Here is a 15777-nt window from a genome sequence, read left to right on the forward strand (position 1 = left end):
CTCAGTTCCACTTTAATCATTCAATTAAAAATCCTTTCTCATAAAAGTCATGCCCATATTTTATCAGATTTGTTCTTAGGTTTCTTATGCCTTTGCTATTACTGGTAACATTTTGTTACTGATTTAAAGGAATTGAATTTGTGCCAATCTAATGTTTACCATCATTGTTAAACTTTCTTACTTGATAATTTTCTTTAGATTCTCTTTGTATTTCTAAGTAAGCTGTGGTATAATCTGAGAATCATAGTTTATTTTCTCTTAAATTCTTATATTCCTGTGACTTTTCCTACACTGGTAAAATAGGATATATTGAATGGAATTATTGAATAGATTTGGTGTTACTTGGCTGATCATTATTTATAAGCTTGTGATTTTAAAAAATAATTATTACTAATTTTTATCTTTTGTTAAATATGATTTGTCAAAAAAAGTAAAATAAAAAATAAAAAATAAATAAAACTAAATATGATTTGTCATTCAACTTGTATATGGTGACTTTATTGTACAGAAAGTCTTATTTTGATCAAATTTCTTAGAGTTTGTTTCTGTTTTATATGTTCCATCTGTTTAAGAAATCTTTCTATACCCTGATGTGGTAAGCATAGTTTCTATATTTTTCTAATATTTTAAAGTTCTACTAAGTTCCCTAATACATAGGAGAGAGAGAGAGAGAGGTACTACACAGTTGTGTGTGTGTATTTCTGGATATGATTACAAAAGAAAAAACAATTATTCTTTTTTATAGTGTTTATATTATCTCCTATGGTTGCTGTTTTTTCTTCAGTTTAAATGACTTTTAAAACTTAAAACTTTGTTTTCTAATTATGTGTTTTATATTGTGGTGACATCTTCAAATCTTCCATGAAAGTTCTCAGCCTCAGCTTAAGACAAAGTGAACAGTTTTTCTTTTCCTTCTATTTTCAAATCTTTCTTTTATAATTTTAATTATTTATAAATATTTATTTTATAGTTATGTGTTTGCTAACTCTCTAATTTGCAGTTTTTGTGGATTAGTCAGGCTGTTTTTATGTGTTGTTAATGCTTATCCTTGCTGAAATATTTCCCTAGTGCTTATCAAATTTTTCTTTGCAAGCATGGAGCTATTTCTGTTGGAATTGTGTGTGATCCTAGTTAACAGCTTAGCTCTTCCTAGAAGCATCAAATTTGTTGCTTCCTGGTATTCCAGGCATATTACACACTTGGAATATCATTTTAATGTTTCTTGATTTGGGCTTTTCTAGAATATTAATGTAATATTAAAACCAATTTTAAGTCCACATAAAGGTAGAGCTCTTGTTATTCATTTTTGTGAGAACACTTTTTTCTTTCCCCAAATAACTAGCCAACTCCATCAGAGTTTGCACTTTTCTTTGTAAGATGACTTTTTCTTTGTTATTTTTTTCCTAGTCTACCATTTCAATGAAGTTGAAACTGTTTGAAAGTCTTGGATTTATAAAGCATCCCAGTGTGTGCTCCCCAGATTACATGGTCACAAGGCCTTTTTTTTTTGTATGCCTAATTGAACTATTGACTAAAGCCTACTTAATAATGGAGAAGCTCACTGACAGCATATTCTTCCTTTCTCTCTCTCTCTCTCTCAATATCTGAATATATGTTACTGTCCTGAGCATTTAAGAGAATTTTTAAAAATATATTTTATCAATATTTAGAGTTTCTTCTTGTTGTAATTCATCATCTTATCAGAAGCAAGGAAAATCAAGAGCTCTTTTTTTAAGTAATTAATCTTTCAGAAGAATAAAAAATAATTGAGCAAAATACAAGTGTTTTGTCTAACCAGTTAGGATTATATACTTGACACATCTCTAACAATTCGAATGTAAGTAAACATCTATTTAATTTCATAATCTGAATAAAATTTTGAATGAATGCTAGTGTTGATTTTTCTTAATGTTTGAAGTATTCCAACCATGAACTATTTTTGACACTCTCCTGATAACTCAACTTTAACATATTACTGTTCCGTCCATTTGTCATGAAATGCAATATTCTCTTTATAAAACTGACCTAACACGAAGACAACATTCTTTGTATTTAGAGTGTTTGTGATTAGATGACATTAACCAAAACCCTAGATCAGAATTATAGCAAGTACAATGCTAGCTGAATGGGTGAGGCTAATTGATGGAATTGATGGTAATAACAAAGTTTCTTCTTATTGCATTTCTTTTAAAAATTACATTTATTACTGGACATCAAGATAAAAATGACAACTATAATAAAGAGGTAATAAAAGAGATGTACCGAGAATGCCATTTTATATCTCTATTTGAACCCATAATTCAATTGTAAAAATTGAATTGGAGTCTTACGCTAGGTTTTGCTGGAGAAGAAAACCATGCATAGACCATGATACTGTCCGTAAATCATAGCATATTTCATACTAGTTTGAAGCTAAACAAGCACTTTTACTTCCATGATCTCATGTGATTTGATTCTCTGATTATCTTTGCGATGTAGACAAATGGAAGCATTATTATGATTTGTACAAATGAGAGACCTGAACTTCAGAAAGGTGGATCAAATCCTCAGAGATTCTTATTTCTGTAAGTAGGAAGAGAAAAGACATACTGGAGACTCTGCCACATATTACAAAACAACAAACTGTTCAAGTGTGCTGTGCTGTTAGGCACATTCAGCAGGAGTCTATTACGTGTTAGGTAGATAGAGATTCTGGCTCTCCTGGGAACACAAGCGGGTGCCCTGCCTTGGTGCTGCCTTGGGCAATTGCCACACCTGGAAAGAAGGATGAGGGTAGGCTCCCCCTTCTTGGTGCTGTCCCACCCCTTTATCCTGCAGGGAGCAGAGCAACTGCCACACCTGAGAGGAGGAGGAATGCCCTGCCAATCTGCAAAAGATTGCAGGGAATCCCCTAGCCTGTAGGCCAGGAAGCCAGGCACAATAGGATTTGGAAAGTGACCTAGAGTGACCTAAGGCTAATTATCATGTCATTAACTGTTCTGGAAAGTGGTTCAGTGGTGACTTCTGAAGCATGAGGAGGGCTCAGTCCAGACAAGACCCTAGACCATTACCAGAGCCTCATATTAGGACAGAGGGGATCGTTCCTCATCTGTGCAGAACATATCTTGGTCTTGCTCTGTAAACCTATCTTGCCCTTCCTCAATAAACTTTGTTTTCATGCTTGCTTTGCTTTTGGTGTGTCTGGTGATTCTTTGGCCAAGAGCACACGAAGAACCGAGAACAGACAACAACATACCCGACATAAGGAAATCACAAAAGAGTGATTCTAAGAAAAAGAATGCATATTCTTTTAACATAACTCTGCAACAAATCAATAAAGTAAATTATCTTTATCTAGAGAAACTAGTAAAGCCATTTAAAATATCAAAAGAGAAGGAAAGTATTAGTGAAAATACGGGCCAAGTAAAAGAAATAGATTCTAATTTGAGGATGTGGAAATTTGCCAATGAAGCTTACATTTTAAAATGAATACTACAACAAATTCTATTTCCCTAAACTTTCCCTTGTTTACAGATATCTTCACATTTTGCTCCCAGTAAAGTATGTTTTCTGTCACTAAAGCCATTTTCCATTGGGAGGGCCTAAACAGATATGTTAATTAGGTGAACATAGTGATATCATAATCTCTAATCTTATACACCTTTGAATACTAAGCCATAGGTTACAGTTATTCAAAAATGCACATTAAATATATAAATCTCAAATGATAAATCAAGATAGATAATAACATATTATCTTTCAATGTTTGATGACAAGCAAAGTCTGAAAATAGATTATAATGATTTTCCCCTTATTAATATGCAAACAAAGTAAATACTGTGTACAAATACTGGTCAAATCTATGCAAAATTTTTTGTAGTATTAATTATAAAAGCATATATGTACGTAGTTTGTATTTATATGAGCATATAAAAACAAATATGTTGCATTAGTATTAGTTGGATTTCACTTTCTATATTTGTAAAAGTGAAACTTTTCATGGGAATGTAAAATTCATAAGCTATGAGTGGGAATGCAAATACCCACTGTATGATCTAGTCATTCCATTCCAACCTAATTTCCCAAGGGAAATGAAAGTGTGTGTACACACAAAGACTTATACATGAATATTCACAGCAGTGTTATTTATAGTAGCCCCAAATTGGAAATTACCCAAATGGCTGTCAACTAATGAATGAATAAACAGATTGCAGTATATCCACAGGATGGGATACTAGTACCAATAAAAATGAATGAATTATTGGTATATGCAACAAGAAGATAAATTTTAAAATAATTATGTCAAGTGTAAAAAGTAGGAACAAAAAAAAGTAGTGTATAGACTCCAACTATATAAGACTCTAGAAAATACAAATTTATCTATAGTGACAGAATTATCTCATATGTTCTCAGAGTAAATCTGGTCAGCTGCCTACAAAGGCTCTTGCTGTTTTCCTTGACAGTTTTTGCTCTACTCCATGAGGACAGGAACTGTGATGTTCTTGCATGGCACTGCCCCTCTTGTAACAAGAACTCCTCTCCCCTGTGGACATCTGTCAGATACTGGCTGTCTCGGGCAGGATTTGGCTGCAGGATGGAGAAACAATTTCAACTATTTTAAGAAGAAAATAATTTACCACTGAGGGATTAGGCGCTAAAAATATCATTAAAAAGATTAGAGTAGATTCTAGACTAAATCTTTCAGAAACTAATCTCCAGGGGAGTTTCCTGCCCAGGCAGCTGGAACCTGGAGGCTCTCACTGGAACTTTTGACTTCAATTACATATTGTCATAAACATGATCTAGAGATCAGGAAGACATTGCTTCTGCCACTTGAAATGACTTTCAACATCATCAAAACCAGAGATGGAGGATTGAAAAGTAGTTGCCTATCTTTATGCCCTCCAATGAGCAGAAAAAATACAGTAAGTGCAGCAAGATGGGCTCTGCCTCAATGCTGGCTTCTAGACCTGATAAGGTGGTTTTTATTTGTTGGAACCTGATTCACCTCCAAATCTCTTGACATATCCCAAAGTCTATAAGTGTACTTTTTCTTTTTTTTGTTGTTTTTTTTTGTTTGTTTGTTTTTTTATTTCATCTTATTGTTATGGGGGATACAGAATTGCAGGTTACATACGTTGCCCATGTACTGCCTTTCCCCCCAAGTCAGAGCTCCAGGCGTGTCTGATCCCCAGATAGTGCACGTTGCACCCATCATATAAGTGTACTTTTATATATTTTATATCTATATCTATCTTCTATATCTATCTATCTATCTATACACACACATGAGACAAATCTTAATGATAAACCCCATGCTGGGCTCTGCATTTTCCCTCCAACAGTGCAGGCTTTGTCAGTAAGTCACATTTGTCTCCTTAACTCTTCACTATTCTAGGGTGAATTCTCATCTCCCATAGAAATTGACTTGAAAGAGTTTTGCAGATCATGTTTCCTAAAATGGCACAACTATAACTCCCATTCCACATGCCCTTTTACAATGTGACCTTGACGTTTCCCAATCAAGAGATGTTCCGTTTCATATTCTTTTGAATCTGAACTGCCCCTGTGATTACTAAGACCAATTCTGTAATTTTTAAAACCAAGCATTAAGAAAGCTTAATAGGGTCCACCTTTGTGCTCTGGGTTAATCGTGGCAGCATGTAAGAAATTGTCAAACCATCATGCTGTGAAAAAGGTTAAGTTAGTCACATGGGGGGAGGGGTGTGTGTGTGTGAGAGAGAGAGAGACCTGATTAGTTCTGAGATGGTCTAGTCATTTCAGCTGAGGCAAAGATGTGTGAACAGAGAAGCTATCTTAAAAATTCTAGCCCTAATGTTATCCCAGAACAAAGAGAAGCAGTCCCTAATGAGGATCAAAATTTCAGAAATAGGAGCAAATAAATAATTATTGTTGTTTTAAGCCCCACCCTGAAAAAGAATAACCCTTAGCTACATTTTTTAGTATAATAAAATGTATTATTCTAACAAAGCAAATAAGAAATTTATAATATTTTAAAAGCAGGACTACATTTCAGTTATTTTATAAATTTAGATTAAAATATATTTATAAACATTCTATTATTAATTAAAATGTTTAATCAGATTTTTTAATATTCTAATCTATTATTGGAACTCTGCTATTTCTTATCTGAACTATTGATTATTGCAAATTCTTGATTTTACAAGATCAGTAATTTGATAATTATACAATTAGAAATAAAATTGTGTTTGCAAATTCTATTAGTGCCAGAACATAAAATTAGGAAAATACTTTATATTTGATTTCAGCTGTATTTGAAGATGAATAAAATGAGCAATTTATAAATAGCATGGCCTCCAAGTGCCTAAAGTAAAAGGACAGGGCAAAAAGCTTGATCAATACTAGCTTTCCTTGCAAATAGTAGTCCTGAGCAAATGGAAAGACACAGTCACATACTTAAAATACATTTTAAAATCATTTATAATAGTGTCAGTGGAAATTCACTAAATTCTTTGAAAGTCTAATACATTCTAGGAGCAATGACTTTTTAAAGTAAGAAATTCTTTGTGTATTTAAATATTTTAAAGTCAATAGAGTAAAACTGATCAATTTTAAATACATTGAACTGCAGTCTCTAACTAGTAAGAGGTCTATTGAGTGAAAGAAGATGGCTAGATCTGCGTAATGACTTTGGTTCTCTCGAGGCTAAAGCAAAAACTTGGGCTTTCTCTTTCCTCAGGATCATTTACCAAGAAAGCCTGCTTATGCACAAACTGACTTGCATTGGCTGTGAATTCCTGAATCCTGATACGACAGGAATGAGTATCTTCTTTTAAATCATCTTTCTTCTGGCATGTCTGAAAAATCCAGCATTAGCCTGAAGAATAAAGTCACCAAACATTACTATATTCCCAAAAGAAAGAAGCTGTTCTGGGGGAAGTCTGTACCATTTAATTGGAGCAAATTTGACAAGACTTGCTTCCTCTTGTTACAGGCTAATACTACCACCATGTTCTGAGCGCCCTTTGAAAAACACATTAGTGCTCCAGGCCACTCCCTGCCCCTCCCTATAGATAAGGCTGACTGGTTTGGAAGTTATCTTTGAAAGACTGGGCTGACAGTTTCAGATAAAAGTGCTTCTAATTTATGGGGCAGAACTGGGAGGAGATGAACTGACTGTGAGGCCAGGAAAAGAAAGCAAAGGTTGAAAGAAATTAGCGGGAAGTTCTACAGAGGAATTCTCCATTATACCTTTCTTACCTGGCTTATTAAAAGTTTGCCTATCTCTAGTTAGCAGCATCTAAAATAAATAAGTGGCTAATGTAGCATTTATAGAGCAGCAATAATGAATATATGTGAAAAGGGATCTTTGCATCACAAATTCTAGGCGAATCAAGAAAATGGCTAATGATCGCTGTGAATTATTGTCTTCCCATTATCACTAACCCTTGCTAGAAGGCAGCTAGGCAAATGCTCTATCCCCTTAATTCTAGGACAACTTCCACTTTAAGAGGTACTTCATAATGGCTTTTCAGGGGATTCAGGGAATCTGGAATTTATCTAAAAAGCTTAATATGCATTTCTACTTTACATAAATTCTGCAAATTTAAAAGAGTTTACTCTATTAGGGATGTATCCTAGTCGCAAGGTGAAAGAGATATATAAATGTTTTGGATCTTTCAGTTAATTGGGGTTAAAACCCACCTCTTTCAGTGGAGAACATCAGCCTAGTCACTGCACTTGCTCTACCTCCTCCAGAATGATTCCACTTCTCCTCTAGCCAGTGAGGACTGCTCTTCACGCCCTGAATGCTAATTAACTTTTTCTGATTTGTGCTTATTGATTTTTTACTGATCAGGTAGAAGCTAAGTTTAGTAAATATGAGTTAAAAATTAACACTACTTAATAGGTGTCAAAAGAAAAACATTAGAAAAAATTAAATTTAACAGAGTCTAATTGAGCAAAGAACAATTGCTAAATTAGGCAGAACTTCCCCAACCCCAATTCATCAACCAGAATAGGTTCAAAAAGACTCCACCACTGCCACCTGGTCAGAGAGTATTTATGTACAGGAAAAGAAAAGTGACATAAAAAAATGGAAGTTGGATACAGAAATAGGTGGATTAGTTACAGCTCGATGTGTGCCTTATTTGAACACAGCTTGAACAGTTAGTTGTCCATCTATGATTGACCAACACTGAGGGATTGGTACAAAGGTAGGTTGCAGTCTGCTTACACATCCAGTAAAATTGCAGTTCACTGTGTACAAAGAAACCCTTGGTACAAACATAAAATATGTAAGGAGACAGGTCTAGGCTGAACTTAACATAAGTTATCATTCTATGAATTGTTTATTTAAAACATTTAAACTAATTTGTTAATTCAGTATAGAATTTATATGGGATAGCGTCATGTATATACAATCAATAGTAGCAGCAAAGTAATAATAAGAAATGATTATTTAGAAAGACCAAAAACACTCATATAAAGTATAAAAAATGTAACTAGGTCATTATATTTCAAATAGTGATACATTCCATAGTTGCTTGTGACCTACATATAACTGAAGATACATGTTTAATTTAATTAGAAAACTGCCATTTACACTGAATCACAAATAAACATATTGGTGACATATTAAACATTCTACTTCTATAATTAAAAATTGAAATTATTTTAATAAAAAGCCCCAAAGTTTTAAGGAGGGAACATTCTAAGTGTTCAATTGGAATAGGATAATCAGGAGGCCTTTAATAATATAAGTGGTAAAATGTTGAGAGAAGAAGAGATAAATTTCGATTAAATTATATTTTTATTTGTTTCCCAAATTTGGACCCCCTCAAGATTTCAATCTACTTTTTATCCTTTCAGCACTGCAGTTTATAGCATTAAAGACTTTATTCACCTATGAGTCTGATAAAATATCTCAGAAAACATGAACACTTCAAAGACTACACTTCCATTAACTAGCACTTAAGTTGACAGAATTAATCAGCAGAGATTTATTGACTTCTATTCCTCGAAAGATACTTATAAAGGAACTAACTCAGACACATTTACATTTGTTTTCTTAAAAGATACAGTTACTTTGCCATGAGTAATTTTAACTTGTGGTTTTAAAGCACCCTGTTATTGACACTACTCTTTTGACAAGGTGGTAAGCATCATATTTTGTCTTTAATAGATAGCTTTACAAGCCTCATGCAAAGAAGTTTTATATACTTACCCTATATATAGCAACAAATAAAATAAATATTTAATTTTAAAAGGATGTTAATTTTTTATAACATCAATCTCCACTGGTAATCTGAGTGGTGTAGTGGTAAATATTTAATAACCAACACTCAGAAAAATTTAATTTAGAAAAGTCTTGATTTTTTAACATCTGCCAATTTTTGTGGTATAAATCCTCTCATGATGGCCACTTTCAAGCTCCCAACCTGAATATGTAGTTTGGAAAATATGAGCACATCGTGTATGCTGAGATGGTCTGAACAGGCTTCGGCACAATGCTGGGTAAGTCCTTAATCACAGACTTCGAAAGCAATTAAAATAGTTCCATACTTAATATGTCTAATTCTACTATTGGAACTTTATAGGACTATATATCCGACCATATAAGTTAAAGATGACATATAAACTAACCAGATTAAACAACTGAGGTATCAAATAAAATAAAATTATCATTTTTAGGTTGTTCCTTATCTTCGTACCTATTTCTCTGCATTTTATTTCAACACAAGTATTTTTGCTCCTATTCATTTAATGTTCATCAAAATTAAAATATACAGTTTTTATTAATTTGGGAATATATCTGGAAGCCACTGAAGATTCTCTGATGTGTTAAAAGTGCCAGATGGGAATTGTTATTTACCACTTAAAGGAGTTTTAGCACAATAATTTCAGTGAGTGACAATAATATTCTATTGGTAGAAAATTACATTTAAAAAATATATTAGTAGGAAAAAAACGCCTTGAAAAATGAATATTCATCATTCTCAGAGTTTTACTTATCTTGTCTTACATTGCAAATATATCACTTTAGAGAGAATAAAACAAAGTCTGCTTACTTAATTTCATCATCAGCAACGACCAATCAAAATGTAAATTCAAAAAATAGATTTGTGGTATTTTTATTTTACTTTAATACTGCAACTTTTTATATATTTGAGCTAAGGTCAAACCATAAAATAGTCCTTTTGAAATTTCTCATCACATGAAATTACTTCCCATTCTGCAAACATATATTCATATATTACAAGTCTGGTATCTCTCTGGCCTGAAAATAAATCATAACTTATACTTTATTCCCACCATACTTCTTCATGCATTCAAACCCATAGGCTGGACCTCATTATAGCACCATCTTAGTAGTTGTTGTGTACCTTTCCAGGCCATTTTGTAGAAGCCTTGCCCTGGCCTTAAGTTTTAAAGGATTAAAGTTTAATCTCAGCCCAAATGCCTTGATACATTCTCTACCCACTGTCATAGTTCCATCTGGAGCCAATTTCACTAATTCCAAGACTTCCTCAATTCTCTTTATTTCAGTTGTGTTTACTGGTATTATTTGTCATTGCTAACTAGATTTGGGGCCAACAAACTTTAGAAACTTTGATAAGCGTGGCCAGGCAGTGGACCTAACACCAATCTCTGGGTACTTACACTAAAGTTTGAGGTCCTTCTGACTTTTGGTTTTGTTGTTTTTGTTGTTGTTTTGCCCTTGGAAATAAAATATATTAAGTTCTCTTGTAAAAAAGAAAACCACTCCACTGACCTTGAGAAAGCTTCAAAACACATACAGAATTTGTTTTCTACAAGAAAGGAAATAACACAAAAATGACAAGTGCCAAGTATCCTCAAATAATAAGATGCATTTAAAACTTTTGAAGCTCTTTCTCCTTTCAGAGTTTGCCAAGATATGTTACTTAATTTCATTGTTCAACAGAAGTACATTTTTCAGCAATATGTTGAATGTTAGAAGATATTCCCTGAACAATTGTTTAAATTCAAGAAGTCTAGCAGGAATGGAGTCTTTTTTTTGACAGATTAGTGATTTAATGAACTATTTCTGAGGATTGAGTTAAATTATGTCAGGAATACAAAAAACATTAAAAATAAAAATTATCAAAACTAATTTAATATAAAAATGGACAAATGCAAAAGTAACATAATAATCAGATAAGGAATAATTTTAACTCAAAATATTTGTAAAAACAATATATTTTAAAGTCTATTTTTAATTTTTTTATGTCAGGAATTTATGGGGCTATAAACATTTTGGTTACATGTTATGACTTCGCCACATCCCAACCACGATTTGAGACATGCCCTTCCCCCCTCTACAATGCTCATCGCGTCCATTAGTTGTGAGTTTACGCACCCCCAAACCCCCAGCCCTTAGAATATTACTACTGTGTGAGCACCTTAGTGTTGATCAGTCAGTGCCAGTTTGATGGCGAGTACATGTGGTGCCTATTCTTCCATTCTTTTGATGCCTTACTTCGGAGGATGGGCTCAAGCTCTTCCCAGGAAAATATAAGAGGTACTAGATCACCATCGTTTCTTATAATTGAGTAGTATTCCACTGTACACATATACCATATTTTATTAATCCACTCATGGATTGACGGGCACTTGGGTTGTTTCCACATCCTTGCTATAGTGAATTGTGTTGTCATAAACATTCGAGTGGAGATGTCTTTATTATAGAATGACTTTTGTTCCTTTGGGTAGATGCCTAATAGAGCCATTGCTGGATCCATATCTAAGAGTATGCTTTCATTCAATAAATTCCTGATAAGCTTACATATATACACATACATATACACACATACACATATATGTGTAAAGACACTGAATTAAAAAGCTCAATTGTTTATGATTATCAACATATTGATAATAGTAATGTGTTGATATTTTGGAATCAAGTATGAATGTAAAAATGGAAAAACTATGTTGATTATGATCTACATATTTGACACCTATTTATTTATTTATTTATTTTTTGAGACAGAGTCTCACTCTGCTTGGGCTAGAGTGCCGTGGCGTCAGCCTAGCTCACAGCAACCTTAAATTCCTGGGCTCAAGCAATCTTACTGCCTCAGCCTCCCAAGTAGCTGGGACTACTGGCCTGTGCCACCATGCCCGGCTAATTTTTTCTATATATGTTTTTAGCTGGCCAGATAATTTCTTTCTATTTTTAGTAGAGATGGGGTCTCGCTCTTGCTTAGGCTGGTCTCGAACTCCTGAGCTCAAACGATCTGCCTGCCTCGGCCTCCCAGAGTGCTAGGATTACAGGCGTGAGCCACCACGCCTGGCCTTGACACTTATTTTTAATTTCAAATTTACTATGCCCTCAGAAATTACATGTGTTAAAAGGTTATTACAATCTATCAAATTACTAATAGAAGTAAAATCACAAACATTTTTAAATAAAATAAGTGTAATTTGTTCATGTGATTACAGCAGTTTTCCAATGATCCTTAAAAATATAAGTTGCATTAGAAGACTATTCATGTGACATTTAAGTGCAGACAGAGGTAAGTCTGTCATTAACAAAAAGAAAGTCCAAAATTAATGTAAAAAGAGTTGCAAAAACTTAGCAGTATGAGGATTCACATCTGAGTTTGTTTTTAAAAAACAAAAAGCCAAGGTGTATTTCTGCAATTCCCAGTTTGCTAGCCCTGATCAAAAGTGCAAAAATATTGTTAACTTTTTAAGCTATGTTTTACAGTCAGATATCTTTGTCAAGATTAAGAATCTTCCATGGGTATCAGCCATAGTAAATAAGAAGAGTTTACAAGAAGAATAATATCAAAAATTAAATTATGTTCTTATGAAAGACATTGGTGGCCTACAGAATTACCATAATGCCAGCTCCTTCATCTTGGACTTCCCAGTATCTGGAGCTGTGAGCCAATAAATTCTGTTTATTATAAACTATTCAGTATGTGGTACTCTATCACAGCAACATACACACAAAAAAAGACTGAGACAAAAACTAATAAGTTAATAAAGAAATCAAAAGAGAAATCCAAAAAATTCTTTAGACAAATAAATTGGAAACACAACCTACCAAAATTTATGGGATAAAGGAAAGCAGTTCAAAAAGGAAAGTTTATAGCAATAAACACCTACATCAAAAAATGAAAAATAATCTCAAATAACCTAACATTAAAACTAGGAAAACAAGAACAATCTAAGCACAAAATTAGTAGAATTAAGAAAATAATAAAGATCAGAGCAGAAATAAAGATTAGAAAAACAACAGAAAATATCCACAAGACTAAGAGTTGGTTTTTAAAAAGATAAACAAAATCAATAACTTTTAGGTAGACTAAGAAAAAAGAAAGAAGACAAAAATAGACAAAATTAAATATGAAAAAGGAGACATTATAACTGAAACAAAAGAAATACAATGGATCATAAAAGACTATTATGAACAATTATATGCCAACACATTGGATAACGAAGAAGAGACATACAAATTCCTAGACACATATAACTTACCAAGATAGACTTATGAAGAAAAATAAAATCCTAACAGACTGATAAAGAGTAAAAAGATTGAATCAGTACTAACAAAGTCTTTCATCAATGTAAACTTCAGGACCTGATGGTTTCACTGATGAGATCTACTAAACATTCAAACAAGAACTATTACCAATTTCCCCCAAATTCCTTCAAAAAATTAAAAAGGCAATAATTCTTTCAAACTCATTTTATGAGGCCAGTATTACCCTGATACCAAAGCCAGACATAAACACAATTAAAAAAAAAAAAGAAAGAAAACTATAGGCTAATATTCCTAATTATCATAAGTGCAAAAATCCTCAGCAAAATATTAGCAAAATGAATTCAACAGCACATTAAAAAGTTCATTCAGTGTGACTAAATGGGCTTTATCACAGGGATGCAAGGATAATTCAATATATATAAATCAATAAATGTACATCACATTAACAGAATGAAGGACAAAACCCACAGGATCATTTTAGTAGATGCAGCAAATGTATTTGACAATATTCAACACCCTTTCATGATGAAAATCCTCAACAAATTAGATATAAAAAGAATACACCCCAAGCTGATAAAGACCATATGTGACAAACACAGCCAACATCATATTCAACAGGAAAAAGTTGATAGCTTTTTCAATAACATCCAGAAAAGACAATGATGCCCACTCTTCTCACTTCTATTAAACATAATAACTAGATGTTTTAGCCAGAGCAAATAGGCAAGAAAAATAAGTAGAAGACATCAAAATTGGAAAGGAAGGAGTTAAATTGTCCCTGTTTCCTGACAACATGATCATGTATTAAAAAATCCCTAAGGACACCAAGAAGAAACTGTAAGAATTAGAGCAATAATTTAATAAAGTTGCAGGATAGAAAATCAAACTGCAAATATCAATAGTGTTTCTATACAGTAACAGCAAACTATCTGAAAAAGAAATTAAGAAAAAAAATCCCACTTACAATATCTACAAAAACTAAAATAGGAATACATTTTACCAATGTGGTGAAACATCTCTACAATAAAAACTGTAAAACATTGATAAAAAGAATTGAAGAAGACACAAATGGAAAAATATCCTGTGTTCATGGATTGGAAAAATTAATATTAAAATGTTCATAGTATCCAAAGTGATCTACAGATTCAATGCAATCTTTATCAAAATACCAATAACACCCTTTGAAGTAATGGAAATAAAAAAAATTCTAAAATTCAAATGGAACCACAAAATCCTCACATAGCCAAAGCAATCTTAAGAAAAAGGAAGAAAACTGGAGGCATCACATTACTTGACGTCAAAATATACTACAAAAGAATAGTAACCAAAACAGCATGGTGTTGGCATAAGAACAAATACATAGACCAATGGAGCAGAATAGAAAGCCCAGAAATAAATCCATATATCTTCAGCCAACTGATTTTTGAGAAAGATGTCAAGAGCACACAAGGAAAAAAAGGACAGTGTCCTCAAGAAATCATGTTGGATATGAAAACTGTCATTCAGTAGGAAAAAATATCTAAAGAAAGAAATGGTGTTGGAAAAAACTGGATATCCACATAGAAAAAAATGAAAATAGATCCTTATCTCAAGCCACATTTAAAAAAAACCTCAAAATGGATTAAATATTTAAATGTAAGAACTGAAACTAAAAAAAAAAAAAAAAATACTAGAACAAAACATAGGGAAAAATCCCCATAACATTGTTTTGGGCAACGATATTTTTGGATACGACATCTAAACCACCAGCACCAAATTCAAAAATAAACAAATGCAATTACATCAAGCTAAAAAGCTCTTCAATGCAAAAGAAATAATCAACAGAGTAAAGATACAAGCTACACTGTGGATGAAAATATTTTCAAAATGTACATATGATAAGGGGTTAATATCTAAAATATATAAGGAACTCAACTCAATAACCAGAAAATAAACAACCTGATTATAAACTGGACAATGAATCTGAATAGACATTCTCAAAAGAAGACATACAAATGACCAATAGATATATTTTTAAAAGCCCAATATCACTAATCAGGGAAATGAATATTAGAACCACAATGAGATACCACCTTACCCCAGTTAATATAGCTATTATCAAAAAAGACAAAAGATAACAAGTGTTTGCATGGATGTGAAGAAAAGCAAAATCTTATGCACCATTGGTGGGTATGTAAATTTGTACAGCCATTATAAAAAACAGCATGGAATTTCCTCAGAAAACTAAGAGTAGAACATCCAGCAATCCCACTACATATCGTACATATCCAAAGAAAATGAAATAAGTATATAAGAGAAAC

The sequence above is a fragment of the Eulemur rufifrons genome, chromosome 4, assembly GCF_041146395.1.
Source record: "Eulemur rufifrons isolate Redbay chromosome 4, OSU_ERuf_1, whole genome shotgun sequence".
NCBI lineage: Eukaryota > Metazoa > Chordata > Mammalia > Primates > Lemuridae > Eulemur > Eulemur rufifrons.